The sequence below is a fragment of the Phasianus colchicus genome, chromosome 4, assembly GCF_987193195.1.
Source record: "Phasianus colchicus chromosome 4, bPhaCol1.hap1.1, whole genome shotgun sequence".
NCBI lineage: Eukaryota > Metazoa > Chordata > Aves > Galliformes > Phasianidae > Phasianus > Phasianus colchicus.
Genome location: NC_143439.1, coordinates 69023916 through 69044600, shown reverse-complemented (window position 1 = coordinate 69044600; position 20685 = coordinate 69023916). Strand labels below are relative to the sequence as shown.

Sequence of the window (20685 nt, the reverse complement as noted above, 5' to 3'; positions counted from 1 at the left end):
TCATCAATCTTACAAAATAGGAACTTTAATCTTTTCTTTATTGCAGCCGATAGAGAAAATTGCTGATGGATTCAATAAAACAGGATTGGAGCCTCCATTGTAGCCTGTAAGGGGAAAAAAATTACATCTCTTCTAAGATTCGTTTGTATCTGACACATACTTTTGAACTGCCAAATTGGCAATGAATGCTATCTTAATGTGTACAAGTCAGGATTGTAATTATACCTTGAATGTGGTGGATTGAGTGCAGCACCAGCAAGTATATTCCCAAAAAATAAACCCAAAGTTCTTTCAGTAGTGATCAAGTATAATTTGAGACTTGAGTCTTAAGTTTGTCATTAGACTCATCATGAAAAGACTGAAAAACTCACATTAATCTGGTTAGTCTTTGAAACTCTTATGCTATGCAAGTAGTCTTTTTTTTTTTTTAATTTGATTTTTCCAAGATTTTTAATGAATCTACTGAGGTAGATGGCTTGAACACATAATAAATTGTATGTATTGTTTGAGTTATTGTGAGTAAATTGGTCATTTATTAAAAAGACAAGTGTAGCAAATGGGGTAGAATAAGAGCATCTCAGAACAAATAGAGCTTCCAAATTTGTTAGTTTTATATTGATTTTCCTGACTTATCAGGAAAATATTTGCCACATGATTTGATTATTAAGTAAACAATTGTAAATATTAGAGAAGTGAAGTGATACAAAGTTCTAGATGTTTAGAAAATCAGAATTATCATTTGAGGTGTTTGTAAGAGAGCCTTCCTTTAGCTTCTAGGTGAACGAGATGCTAGTCACTTCAAGCAAGTAGCACATCCACTTTCTTCAAGTACACCACCATTTCTTCCTGAATTTCATACATAATGTTTTCTTGTGTAATACACTGCAGATATTCCTAGTGTTGTTCTGCTGTCATAACGTTTGACAGCTCTTTCTCATACAATTATTTTTTCAGTACTTTGAATGGGAGCAAATCCCACGTTTGTTTATTGCTAGGCAAGAGAATGATGCAGATCAAGCGACATTGTGATGCTGCTAGAAAAGACAAAAGCTGAGGATGAATTTGAAACTAAATTTTGTAGCTTCTAATCCAGTTCTGTGTTGTTTACACCCACAAAATATCGAACTTATGCAAATATGCATAACTATGTGTATGAAAGAGCTTGCTTTCAGAAGGACTCCAAGGCTGGAGCACCTCTCCTATGAAGAAAGGTTGATAGAGCTGGGGTTCTTCAGCTTGGAGAAGAAAAGGCTCCAGGGAGACCTTATTGCAGCCTTCCTGTACTTACAGGGAGCTCATAAACATGAGGGAGACTGATTTTAAATGTGGTCTGATAGAAATAGGACAGAGAGAATGGTTTTAATCTAAAAGGGGAAGTTTAGATTCGATGTTAGAAACTTTTCACTCAGGGGATGTTGAGGCACAAACACAGGCTGCCTAGAAAAGTTTTAAATGCCTCATCCCTGAAGGTGTATCCTGAGCTGGATAAGGTCCTGGGCAGCCTGATCCGGTGGGTGACAACCCTGCCCATGGTATGTGGTTGGAACTAGATGGGCTTTAAGGTCCCGTCCAACCTAAGCCATTCTGTGAGGATGAGGGAATGTGATCTGAGAGGCACCTGGTGGAGTGCGTATCGAGAAAGCAGGAATTACCTGACTTCTATCTGCAGGTGGTTTGGCTTCATTGTGCCTTAATTGCAGCCACCTTCTGTCAGTGGAGTAGGCTTTTGTTCTTGGCTGAAGAGTTTGGGCTCTGGGATTTAAGCCACAGAAAACTGTAGTTACTTTTTTGCAAAGTCTGCTATTAACACAAGGTTCTGTGTAGATTAAAATGACTCAGTAAACTTCATCGCTATTGTCTTGTCTTTAAACAGCCGAGATCATTGGTTTAATCTGTGGTGTGGATACTTCACTAGTGGCAGTGCCTGGAGGATTTATAAATAACTACTTCACAATTAGGAGGGGGGTATCTGGCACTGGTATTGGTAAAATTAAATCTTATGTATTAGTGTGGAGGTTCTGCAGTGAAATAAGCGTTCCTGAAAGGTCAAACAGAATGTGTGCAGTCAGATCTGGCCTTGTTCCAAGATTATATAAATGAAAACATAATACTGGGCTTGTAAAATCATATCTTTTCTAGTGCAAAATAGACCTTTTAGCGTACTTGCTTTAGAATTTGTAATTGCTTGTGTAACCTGGTGTGGAAAATGATACTTTGCTGCTCTGTATTGTTGGGTACAAGATTTTCTTCTGTGTGGTCCTTATTCATGCGATTGCTTCTTTTGTGTTACATACTGGATGCCCTTATAACATTCTGGCTAAGCACCCGTGCATCTGTGAGAAATACTGAATTTCTTCCCATCTGAAATCTTGCTGAGATATCTCCTTGATACCTGAGGCTTTAAATGTCTGTAGTTAACAAAAGAGACAGGTGGAGACAAAAATGACAGAGAATGTTGGAAAAAAATTGATGCTATTTGCTTCAGTACCAGAAAAATTCAGTAATTTCTCTAGGAGTTTTAAAGCAGAAGGTAAACCTGAAGTTGTTGCAGTAGAGTCCTATATACATATATAGACACATGTGAATATGTATGAATATATATGGTAAATTTGAATATATATGAATATTTCATATCCAGCTATATAAAATTGTGTTTTGTTCTTATTATTATTTTATGAAGCTTAGCTCTCTTCCATCCCAAGATCCTTCATGAAAATGTCAGAAATCAGCATGGCTTTGCATTTAGCCTTTTTGGAGTTGGTGGCATATTTTAACTGCTTTTCATTTCCCGTTAGAGAATTTGAGTTTTTTTTTACTTGCATTCTTTTTCCTTTTTTGAGCTTTTTGTTACGTATAAGCTATCTGAATACCTACGGAATCAATACCCAAGGAGTAGAAAAGGTAGGGAACTACCAGCTATGACACCAGCCTGAAGGCAAGTGTATTTTTCTATGCCCATTGGTTTCCATCATGGCTGATGGAATCATCACTCAATTCTAAGTGCTTTTTTAAATTTTATTTTCAGTCAAGATGAAACTATTAAGGTAATATGTCTGAAATATAGCATTTTCAGTTACTCTTTGTAGGTTTGTGCTGTTTTATGCGGAGCTGTGACAGAACTGTAAGGCAAAGCACGTTTCCAGATGATAGTCAAGGGGCAAGATGTGATCAACCAAGTAACAGATAGCACTATTCATCTTCCAGATGGGGTGGGTTAATGCACTTTAGGACTGAAATGACAGAAAATGCCATAGGCTGGGTAAATATATTTATCAAACATGTTGATTGTAGTAGTATTAGTATATGGCATGACTGAGATGTTGCAGCCATATGTTAATGTAACTAAACAGCATAGGCACTAGGCATAGTTCCCAGTCTGTTGGACTACAATGTAGATCACGCCATAATGGTTTGATAATACTTTCTTACATTTACGTAAAGGAATAAATGTTTGGCTTTCTCCTCTGTCCTTCAACCAGGTTCTTTTCAGAAGTTGATTTCTATTTTTCTGTTTCTCACGTTTGGGGAGGAGTAAGAAGCTAAATGATTTCAGTAGATGGTGATTTCATTTCAAACAGTAGATTTCAGTAATTTGAGTTGCTGAAAGTAACTAAATACATCTTCAGTGAATTTGGAAATGCCATTCAACCTTATTTGGAAATTCAATTCAGGTCAGTCAGTTTCCAGCTTTTGTATTGCATGAGTTGCAATATTTTTTTATGTCAAGCATCATCATGACCTTTGATTACAGCGTTTGAGCTGAAGACAAATTCAAATTCTGTAGTTTTGATGACCTCGTAGGTGGTGTGAATGATGACCAAATTAGATCCTAGGTTAAAATCAGGAAACCTATATTTCTTCAAATAACTGTATCATTTTCAGTGTTACAAAGCTGGGAGGAGTGCCTGACACGCCAGAAGGCTGTGCTACCATTCAACAAAACTTGGACAGGCTGAGGATTGAGCAGAAAGGAACTTGATGAGATTCAACGAGATCAGTTGTAGAGTCCTGCACCAGGGATAACTGCATGCCCCAGCTGCAGTTTGGGGGCTGACCTGCTGGACAGGAACTCTGCAGAGAAGGACATGGGTGTCCTTGTGGCCGAACAGGTTGGCTGAGTCAGCAGTGTACCCTTGTGGCCAAGAAGGCCAACAGTACTCTGGAGTGTATTAAAAAGAGCATAGTCCTCCTCTACTTTGCTGTGGGTCAGGCCGTGGCTGGAGTACCTTATCTGGTTCTGGGCTCCCAGTTCAAAAAAGACAAGCATCTCCTAGAAGGAGTCCAGTGGAGGATGACTAAGGACCTGGAGTGTCTCCCGTACAAGGAAAGGTTTAGAGAGCTGGGACTCTTCAGTTTGCAGAAGACAAGGCTGAGAGGGGATCCTACTGCTGTTTATAAATACGTAGAGTATGGGAGTCGAGTCAATGGGAGAAGACTCTTTTTGGTTACAGTACAACAAAGGGCAATGGGTAGAAACTGGAACTAAGGAAGTTACATATTAATGGAAGGAAGAACTCCTTCACTGTCAGAGTGATGGAACACTGGAACAGGCTGCCTATAGAGGTTGTGGAGCCTCCTCTGGAGGTATTCAAGATCTGCCTGGTTGCCTACCTGTGCAGCCCTGCTGTAAGGAGCAGGCTTTAGCAGTGAGGTTGAACTTGGTCCCCACTACAATTCTATGATTTTTGTGTCTATCATATGTACTGTGATCTGGAGGAGGGTAGATGGACCAGGAAATATGCAAATACTGGATTTAAAGGTAATTTTTTAATGAACTGATGGTTTAACACTGCCAATAATTGGAATTTGTGTTACCAACCTTCATGTCTAATGGCACATAGTAGGAAATGGAAACTTATAGGCAAATGCATGACAAACTCATAATAGGCTTCTAAACAACCACCACGATTCAGATTTGTTGGATTCAGGCTTCTGTGCAGTTAGATGCTACAGTGTTCTGTTGGATCAGCAATGTGCGATGTTAAGCTGTCTGTGTACTACACAAAAGCATCCTGTATGACAAATCTTATTGCAGCTTCAATTGTGTGGCTTGGAAAGTCTGAATCAGTCCAATCCCTGGAAGAGATGGGGTTAGTAATAGAGTCTGGTGCTGCCAGCTCTGCCTAGAAACCCAGAAGACAGTGAGAAGCTGGGAGTAAATTGTGAGAGAGGCAGGTAAGACATGGAACTGCCTGAACAACAACATCATTGTATTAGAACTGAATTTACCTTTTTTTTTTTTTTTTTTTTTTTTTGCTAGCAAGCATGAGGAATTTCTGATGTAAAGGGGTTTAAAATTTTAAAGCTGTTATAAGCAATTTCCATGAATTTATTTATCTATTTATGGATCTGCAAACACTTCAGTAATTGGTATTTGTGGAGCTGTGTATAAATGCTTGGTAAATAAAATTAGTTCTCTTTCCTATTTAATAACTAAGGAAACCAAAATGTCAAATTGTCTTTTACACTAGAAGGTTATTTTTGCACGCATATATATATTTTTTAACTCTTATTAAAGTTTATCTGTGTATTATATTCTGTGGTAAACATGGAAATAAAGAGCAACTTGAGAAATTGATCTTTTTTAATTTCCAGAAGAGCTGTACATCCATTTTCCTTTTGTTAGGAAGAAAAGCTTGAGATTCCGAATTAATTTTAAATTGAATCTATTTTTTTTGTGTGTGTGTCTTATATTTAGGAGGGCAGAGGGCAGTAAGAATACAGAATGAAGAGGAGATAATTACTAAAAAGAGCAGCAGGCTTTCAGTCACAGAAATGTATTCATATTATCTCACAAGAAGGCAAATTAAATATTTAGTATCTAACTGTAGACTTCCATTCACTTTTGGTTGTAATTTTAAATTGTAGTTTACAGTTACAGTATAAAATTATGTGCTGGTCCTTTGAGATGGTACGCTTCGTGAGATGAATTTGTACTTTGGCAGTTGATAAAGGATGAGATAAGGATATGATGAGGAAAAATCTTAGCCATAGGGATCTGAAGTGATAAAGAAGACAATTCTTGTGATTCAAAAAGAACAGTGTAAAAGGCTTCAGAGAGCAAGGTCAACAAAGCTCATTCTAAAAGCAGCGGGTCTATATTAAGTTTATTTTTGTGGAACTGGTAGGGTTCTTGAAGGGTACGGTGTTTCCAGCCAGGATAAGCTGAAGTGCTTCATTCCTCTGTTACTTTCTGGTAAAATGGAATGGGTTATCTTTAGGAGTTGAGTGACTGGCATTATGGATGATGAATAGATAAGTGTTAATGAAAGTGAGACACATGAGTGATGATTAGGACAGTGATTATACCAAGAACATAGAACAAATAGTCATTTTTTCCCCTTAGGCATTTGTCCTACTGATGACAGGATCAAAATTAACTCAACAAAATAATCTTGCTGATTTCATGCTTTTTTGTCAGCCATGAGTAGAAAGTACTCTGTTTCCAAATGAAAGATGTAGCATCAAAAATGTTAATGAAAGAGATGTCTATACAATTCTCTTCAGAATGGGGGATTTAAATACGTTACGAAAGATGACACTGTATAAAAGCAAAGGTAAACGCTGAAGGTTTGTCCCCTTTAGGTCATCATATTCTCTGAGGCAATGCACCTTATGTCTTGAGATGAGTAGAATGGAGGAGAAATGCTTGTCCACATCGCAAATTATGTCAGCCTATGCAATAAAGATGTCTGATAAGTTGAGATATTTATTGCATCGGCATTACTTGATCTTTTTGAACTTACACTCTGAAAGTGATATTTCAGTGGCAATACAAATAAAAATGTGATTTTTTTGTCTTAGTAATTATAACTTTTATTAATATTTCAATGGGTGAAAAAGGCTGAAATCTTAACTTGCTTTAAAATTGTATATGCATACATATTTCTTTGATAGCCCAGGCAAAAGGCTCTGACCAATAAACTTAACTTTCAGTATTCTAATTTTTAATAAATACTACTTTAAATTTCTGCGTGTAGTTCTAGATTTCAAATGGTAGGTTTGAAATGGTAGGTTTCTGGGTTTAGTAATTTGTATAGTTTGGTAATACTGTGTAACATCGTGGTTTGACGTTAGTGTATAGATCAGATTCATTTATAGGTTTGATTAAATGTGCTCTTTGTGATGTATTGACACAAAATTTACATAGCTGAGACTTAGATTTAGTTGATAATTTCCGTTTACTTTGCATACCTACATCAAAAGTTCCTGTGCATGGTGCCAGCTGCCTGGCAGTGCTCCCAAATTCATATCGACCTCTTACAGTACAAGGAAATTAAAAATTATGGAAGGATTAATATTGCAAAATCATGATGAAATTATAGGGGAAGCTGAAGAAGTGTTTCAGTGAACTGATATATGTGAAGTAGGTTAAGGTCAGTAAATTTCTGGCAGTACAGCTCTTGGAAAGTTTTAATGTGACGTGCTGTCTCTCAAGATAAATTAAAGTAAATAAAAAGCAATTGATGGAATTTCTTTCTTTTAAATGAACCTTCTGGCATTTACACTTCAGCCCTTTTTACAGCAAATTTGGAATTAGGTTGTGCAATGCATAGAGAAGTTTTTAATAAGAAAGAAATTGTAAGTTAACATGTAAACAATATAACTGAATGGAGGAAAGTTGATAATTTGATAGGATTTCAAGATATGGTTTCGTAGTTCATTTTTTTTCTCCTGCTGAGAGGATTTTATAAAGGGTTTTTCATGCTAGAAAAACTAGAATGGTTGTAGTTTGCTTATATCTCTCTTGAATATATTGTATTTTATATGTTGGGAGTTGCTGAGCATTAAATTTTAGGAAAAAATCACATATGCTTTTGCAGTTAATAAATAAAGGGATCAAATAAGGAATATGAAACATGTAATAGTTTTATATTTGGAGAAAAGTAATGTCTTCTACGTTCCCCATTCATTGCATGGGAGTTGGACTTGATGGCCTTCAGACGTCCCTTTGAGCTCTAAGGATTCTATTCTATGATTCTGTGTCAAATGAAAGACAACCCTAGGAGTCATCCAGATATGGAACAGATTATTTATTGCTAAATCTTCTTTATTGCTTGTTTATTTTTGTTATATTTTTCCCTTTCATGAATGTATCGACTCTTTTCTTTTTTAACCTGATGTGTAACTTATGGCATCTGTAGTGCCCTCTGCCAGAGTTCCAAAATCTTTGCTGATAACTGAAAATGCAAGCTTATTTTAATTCTTTGTTTCTTGTGGAGAAAGATGTGCAAAGATTTTTTCACTTTTTTTCCACAATACTTAAGGTCTTATTGTTCTACTGTATTCCCCCTCAGTCTTCCTTTCTGTACCCTGAAGATTCTTAGTCCATTTAGGTGTTCCTCAAAGTCTTTGCCTGTCTTTATTGCCACTGTTTATTCCCCTGTTCTGCAATACTCTTTTTAGGAAAGTAGTGACCAAATGATGAGGCATATTTATAGAGGCATAATGTTATTTTCTGTTGATTGCTTGTTTGTATTCTCTTTCCCATTCAGAATGATTCCTCACTTTATTTTTGTTGTTATTCTGTGCTAAGCTGACATTTACATACAGCTATAGTTCACACACTTATTCTAATATGCAGGAACACTATGTAATCCATCATTATGTGTATAATCAGAAAACTGCTCTTTTTTCCTAGTGTCAATCATTTTACGTTTATCTAAGTTAAATTTCATCCATCTTTTTCATTATCATTTCAAGAACTTCAGTGTGATTCTGTTTCATTGTTCACGCTTGATAGGAAGGGGGAAAAAAAAGAGAAATGACTAAATGATTGGATTGGGCAGGTTGGCATTTTGTACTTTTACAGTTGTACCCACTCTTGAGATTGGTTATGGTCACTGCTTTTGTTTCTCAAAAGTATAAAAGGACAGGGAAAAAAGGAAAACAAACTATAAGACTCATATTATCTATTGTCTGTTTCAATTATAAGGATATGGGGTTCTATGTGAGATACAAACCAAATCTGAACCTGGTGGCATTACTAGAAATATGGAAGCACCTGAAAAGTATGGAATAGACACCCAAATTCATGTTTTAAAGTGAAATACATTTTTTTTTCTGGTGATTAAAGACATAATAAAAAGCCCTGCTACCCAACAAGCCTTCACAAAATACTAGATCTGAAAGTGAGATGAAAGGAAGGACCTGCAGTGGAAGGGCACAGAGGAGAGGGAAAACAGATGTTCATAAATCCTTTTCATTTTGGCTCCTTCTGTCTGAATTTTCTTTATTTTAATGGCTAAGCTATGTTCTAATAACATCTAGTTTTACTAATTCACACTTCTTGTGGTTTAACCTCAGCAGACAGCTCAGAATTTTGCAGCTGTTTGCTCACTTTACCCAAATGGAATGGGAGTGCAAGGTGGGAGAGAATTGAAGAGCTAAGAGTGTAAGAATGGATGGTTTGAGATAAAGATAAAGCAAAAACCACATATTGAAGGAAATCACAAAAAGAAATTCATTTACTTCTTCCTATCAGCCACTAATGGGGAGAAGGACTACTGAGTAACAACTAAAACATTTCTGTACTATCAAAAACTGTACACTGTTTTCATCAAAACCCAAAACATGACATCACACACATCTTTACAAATGAAGTTATCTCTACTCCAGCTACAATCATGACAAAAACCCTCGTAGTATTTTTGGCTTGCTTAATTGAAAGAAAAGCTGTAAGTGAATCCACCTCAAAGTAACAGTTGATGTAGAGCCTAATTACAGTCACTGTGATGAGTCTGAGAAATTCTCTCGATCTGTTAGCAATTGCAGATGTAGTCTAGCATTGTCACTGGCTTATTGGAACTGTCCTGTGTTCACTTGTGGTAATGTCACAGACTTCAACAGCTAACTTATAAAGAAATAATCTTTTTCTAAATGTTTCCAGGACAATCACTGTAGAGGTTTTAGCCAGAGTAAATAATGTCTCTATGCATAAGAACAAACTGAAGAAGCTGAGAAAATTGTAAATTTAGTTTGCCTCTGTTTCATCTCCATATTTCATTTGTTGGTTATAACTGAAGTTTGAGGAAAGACTTTCAGGCCTTTAATAAAGAGCATTATTGAAGGGCTGTTCATTCTGCAGGTGTTGCAGGTTACACTGGGTTGGACTCAAAGTTTAATGCAAAGAGGATGAAGCAGTTGCACCTTAATGGAAAAAAAAAAAAAAAGGAACGAATAAGTCTTGAAATGTATGAGCAGGGTAGTCATAGAAATAGTAGGCTCACTGCTTGATTTCTCTCTTCATAGAATGAAGTGGAGAAAAATGTTAAGCTATGAATTCTGCACAGAAAGCAACAATTTACAGACTGATGATAATAAATTAGATCTTGTAATGCAAGCTAGAATGTAGGCTGTGTAGACTAGAAGCAGCCACGTGTAGTTTGCTCTCAGATACTAGAAAGCTGGAACTGCAGTGATAAGAATTACTGAAAAAAATAGTATTGCACAGTGGAATTATGTTAAGGCAAATAAGGAATTTAAGAAATAGGATGTAAACAGGCAGTAAGAAACAACTAACGATAATCACAACATAGCCATAAGGGACAAGCTCACAATGCTTGGTACATGGCAGCAGAACAAGTGATAGGATGCTGTGGAAAATCTTGAGCACGCAGCTGAGGATTTGCAGGCAATCACCTATTTACTAGTTATTTGAGTACAGTATACAAAACCAAAAAGTACTTGGCTTTAAGAATGAATATACCGTGCTCAAGGACAAGTGGTAATACTGGATGCCTTCCATCCCTCTGCAGTGAATAGAAGTGATGATGACACTTAGAATCATGGAATATCCTGAATTGGAAGGGACCCATAAAGATCTTCAGGTCCATCTCCTTTTCATGTTCTCATTTTAGCTTATCAAGGAAGAAATTTTAAAATGGTGATGTAATTAGAAAATCACCTACAATGATAGTAATTTTTTATGCTACTATTCTGTATGCGTAGTTGAAATATCAACTGTGACTATTGCTCAGTGTTCGTTGAGGTCCTTTCTAATCTCAGTCATTTTCTGACTAGATTGTTGTCTTTTCATCTCTTGCCTTAGTGAGTAATTCCTATAACTAAAGCTGGACAACATTGCTTAAAACAAACAAACCTCAATGAATTAATTCTTCACATCAGGTCATTTTCTGTATTTTATGGATAGACTTAATGAAGTAGTGAGTGAATTGTACCAGTCAGTGCCTAAAGGTGTCTGGCCATACAAGTTAAGTTGCCATGGACATAAATCTCTAGATGTCAGTGGCCTGCCTGACCTGAACAGGAGCATTTGTAATGAGCTGGAATTCTTCAATCTATGTTCCTCTCTATGGGAAGTAGTGTGGTAGCTTGTACACAGTGTTCAATGCTAGATTCCAGCAGTTCTGGAATTCACTTCAACAAAAAATGAACTTTGTTATTGCTGGAGCATGTGAATCTGCTTCTCGGGTGATTTGTTGGGTCCCATCAGGTGGCTATCAGAGTATGAATGGTTACACAGGATTTTGGGAAAGGAAGCTAGACTTCGTTCTTTGCTTTTATGTTGTTGTTTTTTTTTGTTTTTTTTCCTGTCTTGTGATGCATTTAAGGTAAAATAGCAAGGTTCTGAAGGTGCAATGCATTCACTGAATGGAATGCTGGAAGGAAGAGATGTGATTAATGTAATCGCCTGCATAACATGCATCATATCTTTTAATGAATTAAGTCCTGTTTACAGTAATCCTTACCTTTGAGGCAGTGAAGTTCTGCATTTGAAATAAGCAGTGATAGAAAATCCATCTCAAGTCCTTATAAATTGCTTCTTATAAGTAGTTTTGCTATTTGGCAATATTTTTCAAAGCTCTTTATTTCTATGCAGAATTTGTTTAATTTCAGCCTGATATGAGAAGTCTGTTGAAAACACTTTTTGGAGAAAAAAAAAACAAAACAAAAACCCTCTCTAAAGTACTTATAATTAAAAATAATCTATGATAGCTACGGTCATTTTGTAACCCTTGTGTTAATTCTTAGTTAACAGTATTAAGTGCACCCTCTTCCCCTTATTTGTGATTCTATTTTGTGAGTTTGATGTTGGATTGTTGGCCTTACTAAGGTCATTCTGCCTTCTAATTTTAAACAAAGTCCCAGGGTTTTATCCTACTCTTCTAGAATGTCTTCAGTGCTCCACATTTTGAGGAAAAAATAAAGATAAAATCAAAATTAGAGAAACAGATTAGAGAGGCAGCAGGTGTTAGGAGTTCTGATCTCTTCACATTAGATTGTTTTTATCTTTCAAAATCATGTATAGGTTTTAGGAGAAACAGTGACTCTTTTAATGTCACTAATCATGTGGTTTGTGCTGTTGTGGCTTTAGATGTCATCTTTTAGATTAATGTAGACAATCATAACTCATATCTGCTACTTATTTCATTTTGAATAAAGAGAAACTTAGGAGGAAGTTTTTCACTCAGAGGGTGGTGATGCACTGGAACAGGTTGCCCAAGGAGGTTGTGGATGCCCCATCCCTGGAGGCATTCAAGGCCAGGCTGGATGTGGCTCTGGGCAGCCTGGTCTGCTGGTTGGTGACCCTGCACATAGCAGGGGGTTGGAACTGGATGAGCACTGTGGTCCTTTTCAACCCAGACCATTCTATGGTTCTGCGTCCCAAGAAGAAACAGACCTTTATTATCCTTTAATTAAATTAATTCATTTAACAATATACTGAAGTTGCTGTGATTCTTATGCTGTTGCATAGTATTTCAGGATTAAATAGTGAAACTACAGCAAATTCTGTGAACACACAACTGAGGAAGATAAAAGCTTCTGTATATCAGCATTATATACAATGTGATTGGAACACCCATCAGCGTTAAGAATAACGTCAAGTTCTAGTAATCAGAGACCATGCATCATTAAACAATTCAGTTCTTAGTCTTAAAACTTCTTATTTTCACCATTATGGGGTTTTGCTTTGTTCTTTTTGGTATGAATGAAAATCATGATAAATAATACCGGAATGACACATGGCTTCAGTGAGACCTACTTTGAATGGCCTTGCTAGGGAGAAAACAACTTAAAGGAAACCTAACACATTCAAAGGAAGAAGCATATTTAACAACAACAAGGTTAGGTAATTTCTCTCAGATTCTTCCAGGCAGCAGATGAACAGTTTGACAAATACATGTATTCTCTTGTTGCTGGTATCTGCTTCTGGAAGCTGGTGGGAGCATTCAGAAAGGTTATTAACGGCTATAAATTCTTGCAGAGGGAAATGGCAACTGTGCTCCCACTGGGCTTTGTTTGAGATCAAACCTGTTTAATGCATTGGTTATGGAGTCGGAAAATGAAACACCTCCACCTCTCTGGTATTGGAGCTTGTAGACTTTACAAGGGCAAGGGGAGACTGATGTCATCCACTGTGTCACAGTGGAATTGGGCAAGCTTTGGGCTGGTTCTGTCTGTAGTCAGGTAACTAATAGATCTTGTTCAATGCAGGAAAATAGCATTACTACTGGAGTGACAAAAGCAAAAACCTTTTAAACCTTAATTAAGAAAAAGGATGTATAGAGGTTATAATGACAACATCGCTTCTGTAGTCAAACTAGCAGGGAAATTGTCACCTTAAAAAGATAGCAAACTAAAAAGCACAAAAAAAAAAAAAAGAAAAAAAACAACACCAAAACCACACCCTAAAACATTGGCTATAGATAAGGAAAAACATGTAAATTATTCAATTTGCAGGTAGCAATGGTTGATCTTATGGAATAGGTGGTTCTTAGAGCAATGAAGACAGGGAAATACAGAGTTAATGTTAACTGGAGTTTCCAAGTTTGAGGAATTGCAAATGGGATACTTCTAGTGAAAGGATGACCCCTACATGCAGGAGTTTGCAAATTCATGGTTAAGAGCTACGTTTAAGAATTTTTTTTTTTTAAGAACTGTTTTAATTATTGAGAATGATTCTGTGTTCAAGGAGAGCAAATGTGCAATAGTTTAAACCAAAGATAGTTGTTACTTCTATGCTCTTGTAAAATATATTGGTATTACCTATGCTAGTCTTACACAGTGAATGGAAATAACAAAAAGAAAGTAGATTTAGTGAATAAAATTTCATTTTTTTCTCTTTTTGTAAGACTTAGGTTTAATTTAATGTCTGTCTCTAGTAGGAAAGAACTCAAATATTTTTAAAAGTTATTAACAGAAAACTAACATCTGTTTATGTAAATTGATCATATCCACAGCTATATGAATAACTTGAAGGTATTATTTCACTGTAGTTACACATCGGATGTCATTTTGGGGGGAAATGTGATGAAGTGAGAATGCACAGCACAGAATGTGCGCCAAGGACCTGGTTGTAAAATCTTTTGGATTTTTTTTTGAGCTTGCAATGTGGCCCTGTGTGAACCGGCATCTCAGCAGCATTGATCTCAGAGGCTTTGATCACTTCCAACAGTCTGTGAGAAGACTTCTATTAGGAGGCACTGAGGGCTAGTGTGAATACAGAGGGATTTATGCGAAACTCTTTACTCATACAGTTGTGACTTGACAGTCTTTTGCTGGTGCTTTGACTCCCTTTTGATAGAGATTTTTTTTTTCCCAATTCTGTTTCACCTTGCACGTTAGGAAGCTCCTCTACCTTTCTTTTAAAAGTTATGCAGTGGACAAAAGCATGTTCCTATGAGTAAGACAAGAAAAAATATTCGAACATAGGGATTGGCTAGGGATTTAAACTTGGCTGTTTAAATCAGTTTTCAAGCACATTCATTCAGGATGAATGCTACCATCTTAGAGTGAACTAATTTTCATATCAAGCAATTGTAGTATTAATGTTTGTGAGAACAAAATAGAAAGCAATGTCCCTCCTCCCCCTTTTTTTCATTTTATTACTGGTAGCTTTCTCCAAATCACCTTTTTCCTCACAGCCAGACAACCATTAGATTCTTATTTAAGAACTGGAAATTATGTCGAGCATCCTCTAAAGTGAGGACCTTCTGTATACAGAATTCCAGCAGAGGGCTGAAGTAATGGTCTCACTGTCCACAAATTGTCCTCAGATTCTTATTGTTTGCCCTACTTTCTTTCTGAAATGGTCCTGGTACAACCAGTTGCAGCTCAAACGTTTGCTGGACCCAATGGGATACACATCCACTGCTTCTTAGATTGGACTCTCATGTTTGGATTGCCTGATAGTCAACACGAAACCACAGACTGGTAAGCCTTTAAACTAGAGTTATTTTTCTAAGCCGTGTATAGATGTAACATTCAAAACAACTTGAATGTTGCATGCAACTATGCTTCATGAAGAGTTGTGAAATGCTGTCACTTTTACTTAAAGCAGAAAGGGATGTAAGTCCTGTGGGTGGATGAAAGGGGGGAATCTTCCTGTTACCCTGACCCTTACACTGCAGTTTACACCTTCTGTATGAGTTTTTCCACAGTCTCTTTAATTTCTAAGGGTAGTTTTCCTTCTCAACTCAATCAGCTCCTGGTGTAGGCAGTTGTCTCCTAGAAGGAGCTGCGTAACATGCCTGAGAAATGTGAATGACTCAGATGTTGCTTTATTATAACTTCTCTGCTTCCATGACAGGGGACCCTGTGGTCACCATTTCACTAACTTTGTTACCGAGGTTATCTTCCCCTTGTCAAGGTCTTTTTCCTCCTTAATCAATGGTTTACTGAGTAGAATTTCAGGTTTCCTTAGTGGACTTCTTCCATGTGTGAACTCTGTTGAGGGCAGATGGGAATCTCAACCCACTGTGGAGGTGGAGGGTGAGCAGAAGGGGAGAGCATTGTGAATCCAAAAGGAAGTTGAAAGCTTAGAAAAGCTCAAGTTAAAAATTCCGTGTAGTTGGGACTGGGGCCAAAAGTTTATTTTGGTTTGTTTTTCCTGTCTAAGCTTTAGGAAAGAAGAGAGAAGAATCACATTTATGAAACAAAACAAGCAAGTATGTCACAAACTTGTTATCTAAACATGTAGAGACAGATACTCCTCCAAACCATCTTGATCCATTTTTTTTTTCCCTATTTTTTTTTTCTCTTCCCTTTTTTTAAGCAAGGTGACAGGAACTGCCCATGTCAACTTTTATCATTTCAGCCAGCTCTGCTGGAAGCTGTACTGGCTGTCGCTGACTAATGAGATGTGGTTTTCTCTGCAGAAAGTGATGTTCTCTACTCATTTTTTCCACTGCTCTTCTATTCCTCATTGTTAATCTCTGGACTGTTAATATTTTTCCCTTGATTTCCTTTCCTTGCAATTGCTATGCATGCTGTATCTTTTTCTATGTCTTTCTGCCTTTACTTGTATTATTTGAAGTAGAAAAAGGGGAACTGGGTTGAGAATGTCTCAACTTCTGTTCTTGTATTACCTGAGACAAAAAATGGGCAAATGGATGTGGACAGTGTTGGAAGCCAGCCTACTTAAATATCAGATTTCTTGCAATAGCACTTCATCATTTGGACCAGATACCGGAGTCTGTGCAGTACTGAATACTGCCAATAGATGCATGGTAATGGAAAAATCTCAGCTATATATACATCACGACAGTCCTCTGTCAGACAGATTAGCTCAGAGGTGGAGATCCCCAGACTGTGCATGTGCTAGGATCTGAGCTGGTTTGTGCTCTTATGTACTCTGTAATCATGCTTGGTAATTCGGAGCCTGCTCGTGTATCACTGATGGCAAGCAGTTCAACTTCACGCGCACACTAAGGGATATAACCAGTCATGTATTTTAGGTTTCTAACTCTCAGTGAAGCACAAAAATGTATTTGCGAAGTTAGACAGAATTTTTCTGTATCTGTTGCAATCCACTGTGTATCCTGCCGTAAGGAATTCCATACTCTTAGCATAAGCATCTCTCTGTTGAAAAGTTTTTGTTTTGACACAGTTCTAAACATAAGGACACGATCCAAGAAAGCACAGAATGTTTATCATTCAGTTTTGCAGGCACCTTCAAGCAATTTGTGTCCATGCTGCTGAGGCGGATGCAATCCAGTCCTCCCCATCATCATTGCTGTGTTCAGAGCGTTTCCTTCTGCTGGTGCTGTCCCTCTTGTGGCTCTGAAGTGAAGCAGGGAGCTGAAAACTCATTCTACTTTTGTAGGATTAGTTATATTTCAACCAGGTTATGTTCTGATGGAGTTTATTGCACTGTTATCACAAAAAATTAAGTGCATGCAAAAAGAGCTGAGTTGGCCTCAGCCTGGAAGATTGCATTGGTTTAAAGCATGAATTAAAGCATGTTTGGGCTCATGGACTTGATGTGAGGTAATGATTTGTGAAGTATGTATTCTTTTTAATGGTCCACATAAATCTCTTCAATGATTAAAACTACTATAAACTTAATCTTTGGAAAAAAGGGTTAACTATTATTTTATATTTTTGCAAATTTTTTGTCATTTTTTTCATCTTGTAGAATCACAGAATTGTTTGAATTGGAAGGGACCTTCTAAAGGTCATCTTGCCCAACTCCTCTGCAGTGCACAGGCCTGTCTCTGGACATCTTTCTCTACTATGAAAGCCATTTTTTGCGTTGCTGTAGTAATATTGCAAGTACAGATCTGTGCTAACAGTCTACCTAAACTAGTCTTGCCACCAGATTAATCCTATAGATTTGGTAGGAATCAAGTAGAATTATATAAAGAAATACTGAAGTATTAATGAGGTTTTATCATGTGTGTTTATCTCTTGTAATTGAAAGAATTGCTCATCCTTTCATATTGAAATTTGAAGGATATTTTTCTTATTTCTTAATAAAGGTAGAAAATACTAAAGTATTTCTTTAGTACAACATGAGGAGTTTCTTTTATTTTGTCTCTGCCATATCTGGTGTTGCAGATGTGAACTGGACTGACACCTGGAGGCCTATTCTGTGCTGGCAATACTTATATTTATAAAAAAAAATGTAGAGTTCATTTTGCTTTCAAAATATCTTAAATATGACATTTAAGTTGCAGCACAGAAATGAGATGCGCTGTCACTTATAAGCAATTTTTGTCCACCTCACTGGGCATTTATGTATGTAAATCACAAGGGAAAGGAGTCCATTGTGCAGGAAACAATATGTTATAGTATGGTGCACAAATAAGCAATTTTGCATGCAAAATGCTGTGCTTCTATAGAAGGTTCCAAATGGTAAAACAGGTCTGTTTATAACACATTGATGCTAAGGGTGATTGTGGGGTTAGATTTTTAGGGGCTGCTATTTTAGTACAGAATTCCACTGGCATAGTTAGAATTTGGCTATAGTTGTAATCCACTCCACTGGATCAATGATTAAAATAAACAATTATTTTCTTTATCAATGATACTTTGAAGACAGACTTCCTAATGCAATTTTATTCACCTTGTAGAAGCTGCTGGGCTGGGTAGGGAACAGAAAGTTCTGTGCTGCTGCATTGAAGAAAACCTGAAAACGAGGCAGACATACTGTAGCACGTATGCTGGGAGAGGAGTACAGTTAGACAATAACATCCCTAAAATATATTATTAATATGGAGTTATTTTCTGGATTAGTACTGTCAGTCATCTATGCAAGGTCGCTTTAGAATTCTGATGTCCAGAGTGCTATTAACAGACTTTCCTTATTTAATAATGCCAAATTTTGAATTCCTGCTTAGTAACAACGGTCTTCCAGTAGATAATATGTGCAAACAACAAAGAATAAGTTTGAATGAAACTTTCTATTAAGAACGACTTTTTAACTATACAGCGTGGAAGTTTAATTCAATGGGATTTACCCCCAAAGAATGATCAGTTTGTATTTCTGAGTAACAGAGGCTGGAACTTAGATGAGAAATGTATTATAATATTTTGAAAAACAAAAAAAAGATTTTTTCTTGAAGTGTGTTGCTGAGCATTAAAAAACAATGGCAATAAATTGGAAACTCCAGAGAGGAGTAAAAAATAGGGTGCAAAAAATAGGATGCCAAAGGAAATAACAGGTATCATTTCAACCTAGATAGCAATAGGAAGGGGGATCTCTCTTCCTTGCGCCTTTTTTTGTCTATGATAACAGACTTTTATGTTAGTATGAAAGATGTTATGAGATGTTGTTATCCTCTGATCAGACAGGATGTCTTCCTTATGTGTGCAACCACGAGCCAGGTTCAAACTGTGAGCAGGTTGTTTTCAGTGAAGCACTGGAAGGGAACGATTTAGGGGATATTTGGTCAAAGCAGGAATAAGGCATTGTCAGCATCCTTTCCTTTCTCCAATTGAGCAGTACTTATTCACCTGTTCAATCAATACAGGAGGGTTGTTGTAGAAATGGCAAGGAAGAATTAGTCAGTATCAGGGAAATACCAACTCTGAACATACTCGGAGTTGTGCAGGTAACTTCTTTACATTCTTTTGTTATTTGAAACTTTTATTATGAGAGCAGCTGGAGGAATGTTGAGGAAGAATGGACTAATTGTTTTATTTTACTTCTTTGTGGTGTTGGAGTAAATTTTGTTGCAAATGAGAAACTTTTATAGGCTCTTAATGAGGCTTTATCATGCATGTTTATCTTTTGTAGTTGAAAGAATTGCTTATCCTTTCATATTGAAATTTGAAGGATATTTTCCTTATTTCTTAATGAAGGTTGAAACTGAGGCACTATTCTTATTGAAACAATAAGTTGTCAACTTTACATGTTGTGTTACCTGTATGATTGCTATCCGCTGAAACTCGTTTCTTTTCTAGACTTTGGTCTGTGTTACAGCTTTTAATTAGTTTTTGCTTTGTGAGAAGTGAATGTTTCTGTATCTGTGTTAATAGTTAATGAGGAAAAATGTGCTTATTAAAAAGAAAAACTCTATTTCACAGGTTTATAAGTATCAGAACTCATAAATTATTGACTGGAATCACAGTCTGCCTAAGACTTATGTTGTGAATACAGAGTCCAGTGGAGTAGTAACCATCTTTCTAGAGAGACATATAGGTTCTGAAAGATAATTAAATGTTATCTGATAAAAAAATGAGAATTGCTCTCACACTGCCCATGTTTACAGCAACTAGAAACCATCTCATACTTTACTATAATGATACATGTGGGTACTTTTACTGCTGTGAAGCCTCATGTTTTTTTGAGTGGAAGCTGAATAATAGTAATTTTAGTTGACGCTAGATATTATCAGATAATTCTGCTACTAAATATTTGTAAATGAGAGCAGACTGAGGCCTGTGTGATTTATAAGTACATCGATCAGTGATTTCTGATATCTCTGTTCTTGTGCAAGAACTACAAAGTTGTCAGCTAGTAATGCAGTGAAAATCTTTCATCAGAATGTGAATTAATTTTATATAAACTTACCAGTCTGTTGATTTTAATTGGCAGTAATTTGTCTGAAATTCTTTTCAATAAGGCAGTGGAACTTTTGTATGTACTAGATGATATTGATAAGTACAGAATGTGTTCCATATTGAAATCAACTTTAAGTATGTTGCTATTGGAAGAGCAATTTCTGTACTCTTGATTGTTGTTCACTTAAGGTCTCTGTTTTGTAATAGTGTAAGTAATTTGTCAGCTGTGTTTTTTTTTTTAGCAACTTCTAACATTTTGGATTTTATGTAAAGAGGACTTGATTTGAATCTTAAGAAATGCATAAAATAATATTACTTTCCCTACTACATTTCTTACAGTCTTCCAGTTATATGGGACTTCTAGTTGTTTTATTATTATTATAATTATTCCTGATTATAATGAAGGAAATAATTAAACTGGAATTTGCATTTATT

At 36.4% G+C, this 20685-nt stretch overlaps 1 protein-coding gene across 2 annotated transcripts in view; it reads left to right on the top strand.

Annotated features, from left to right (window-relative positions):
* Positions 1-20685, top strand: part of CTNNA2 (catenin alpha 2) — a 465672-nt gene that overhangs the window by 36531 nt on the left and 408456 nt on the right. The window lies entirely within an intron of this gene.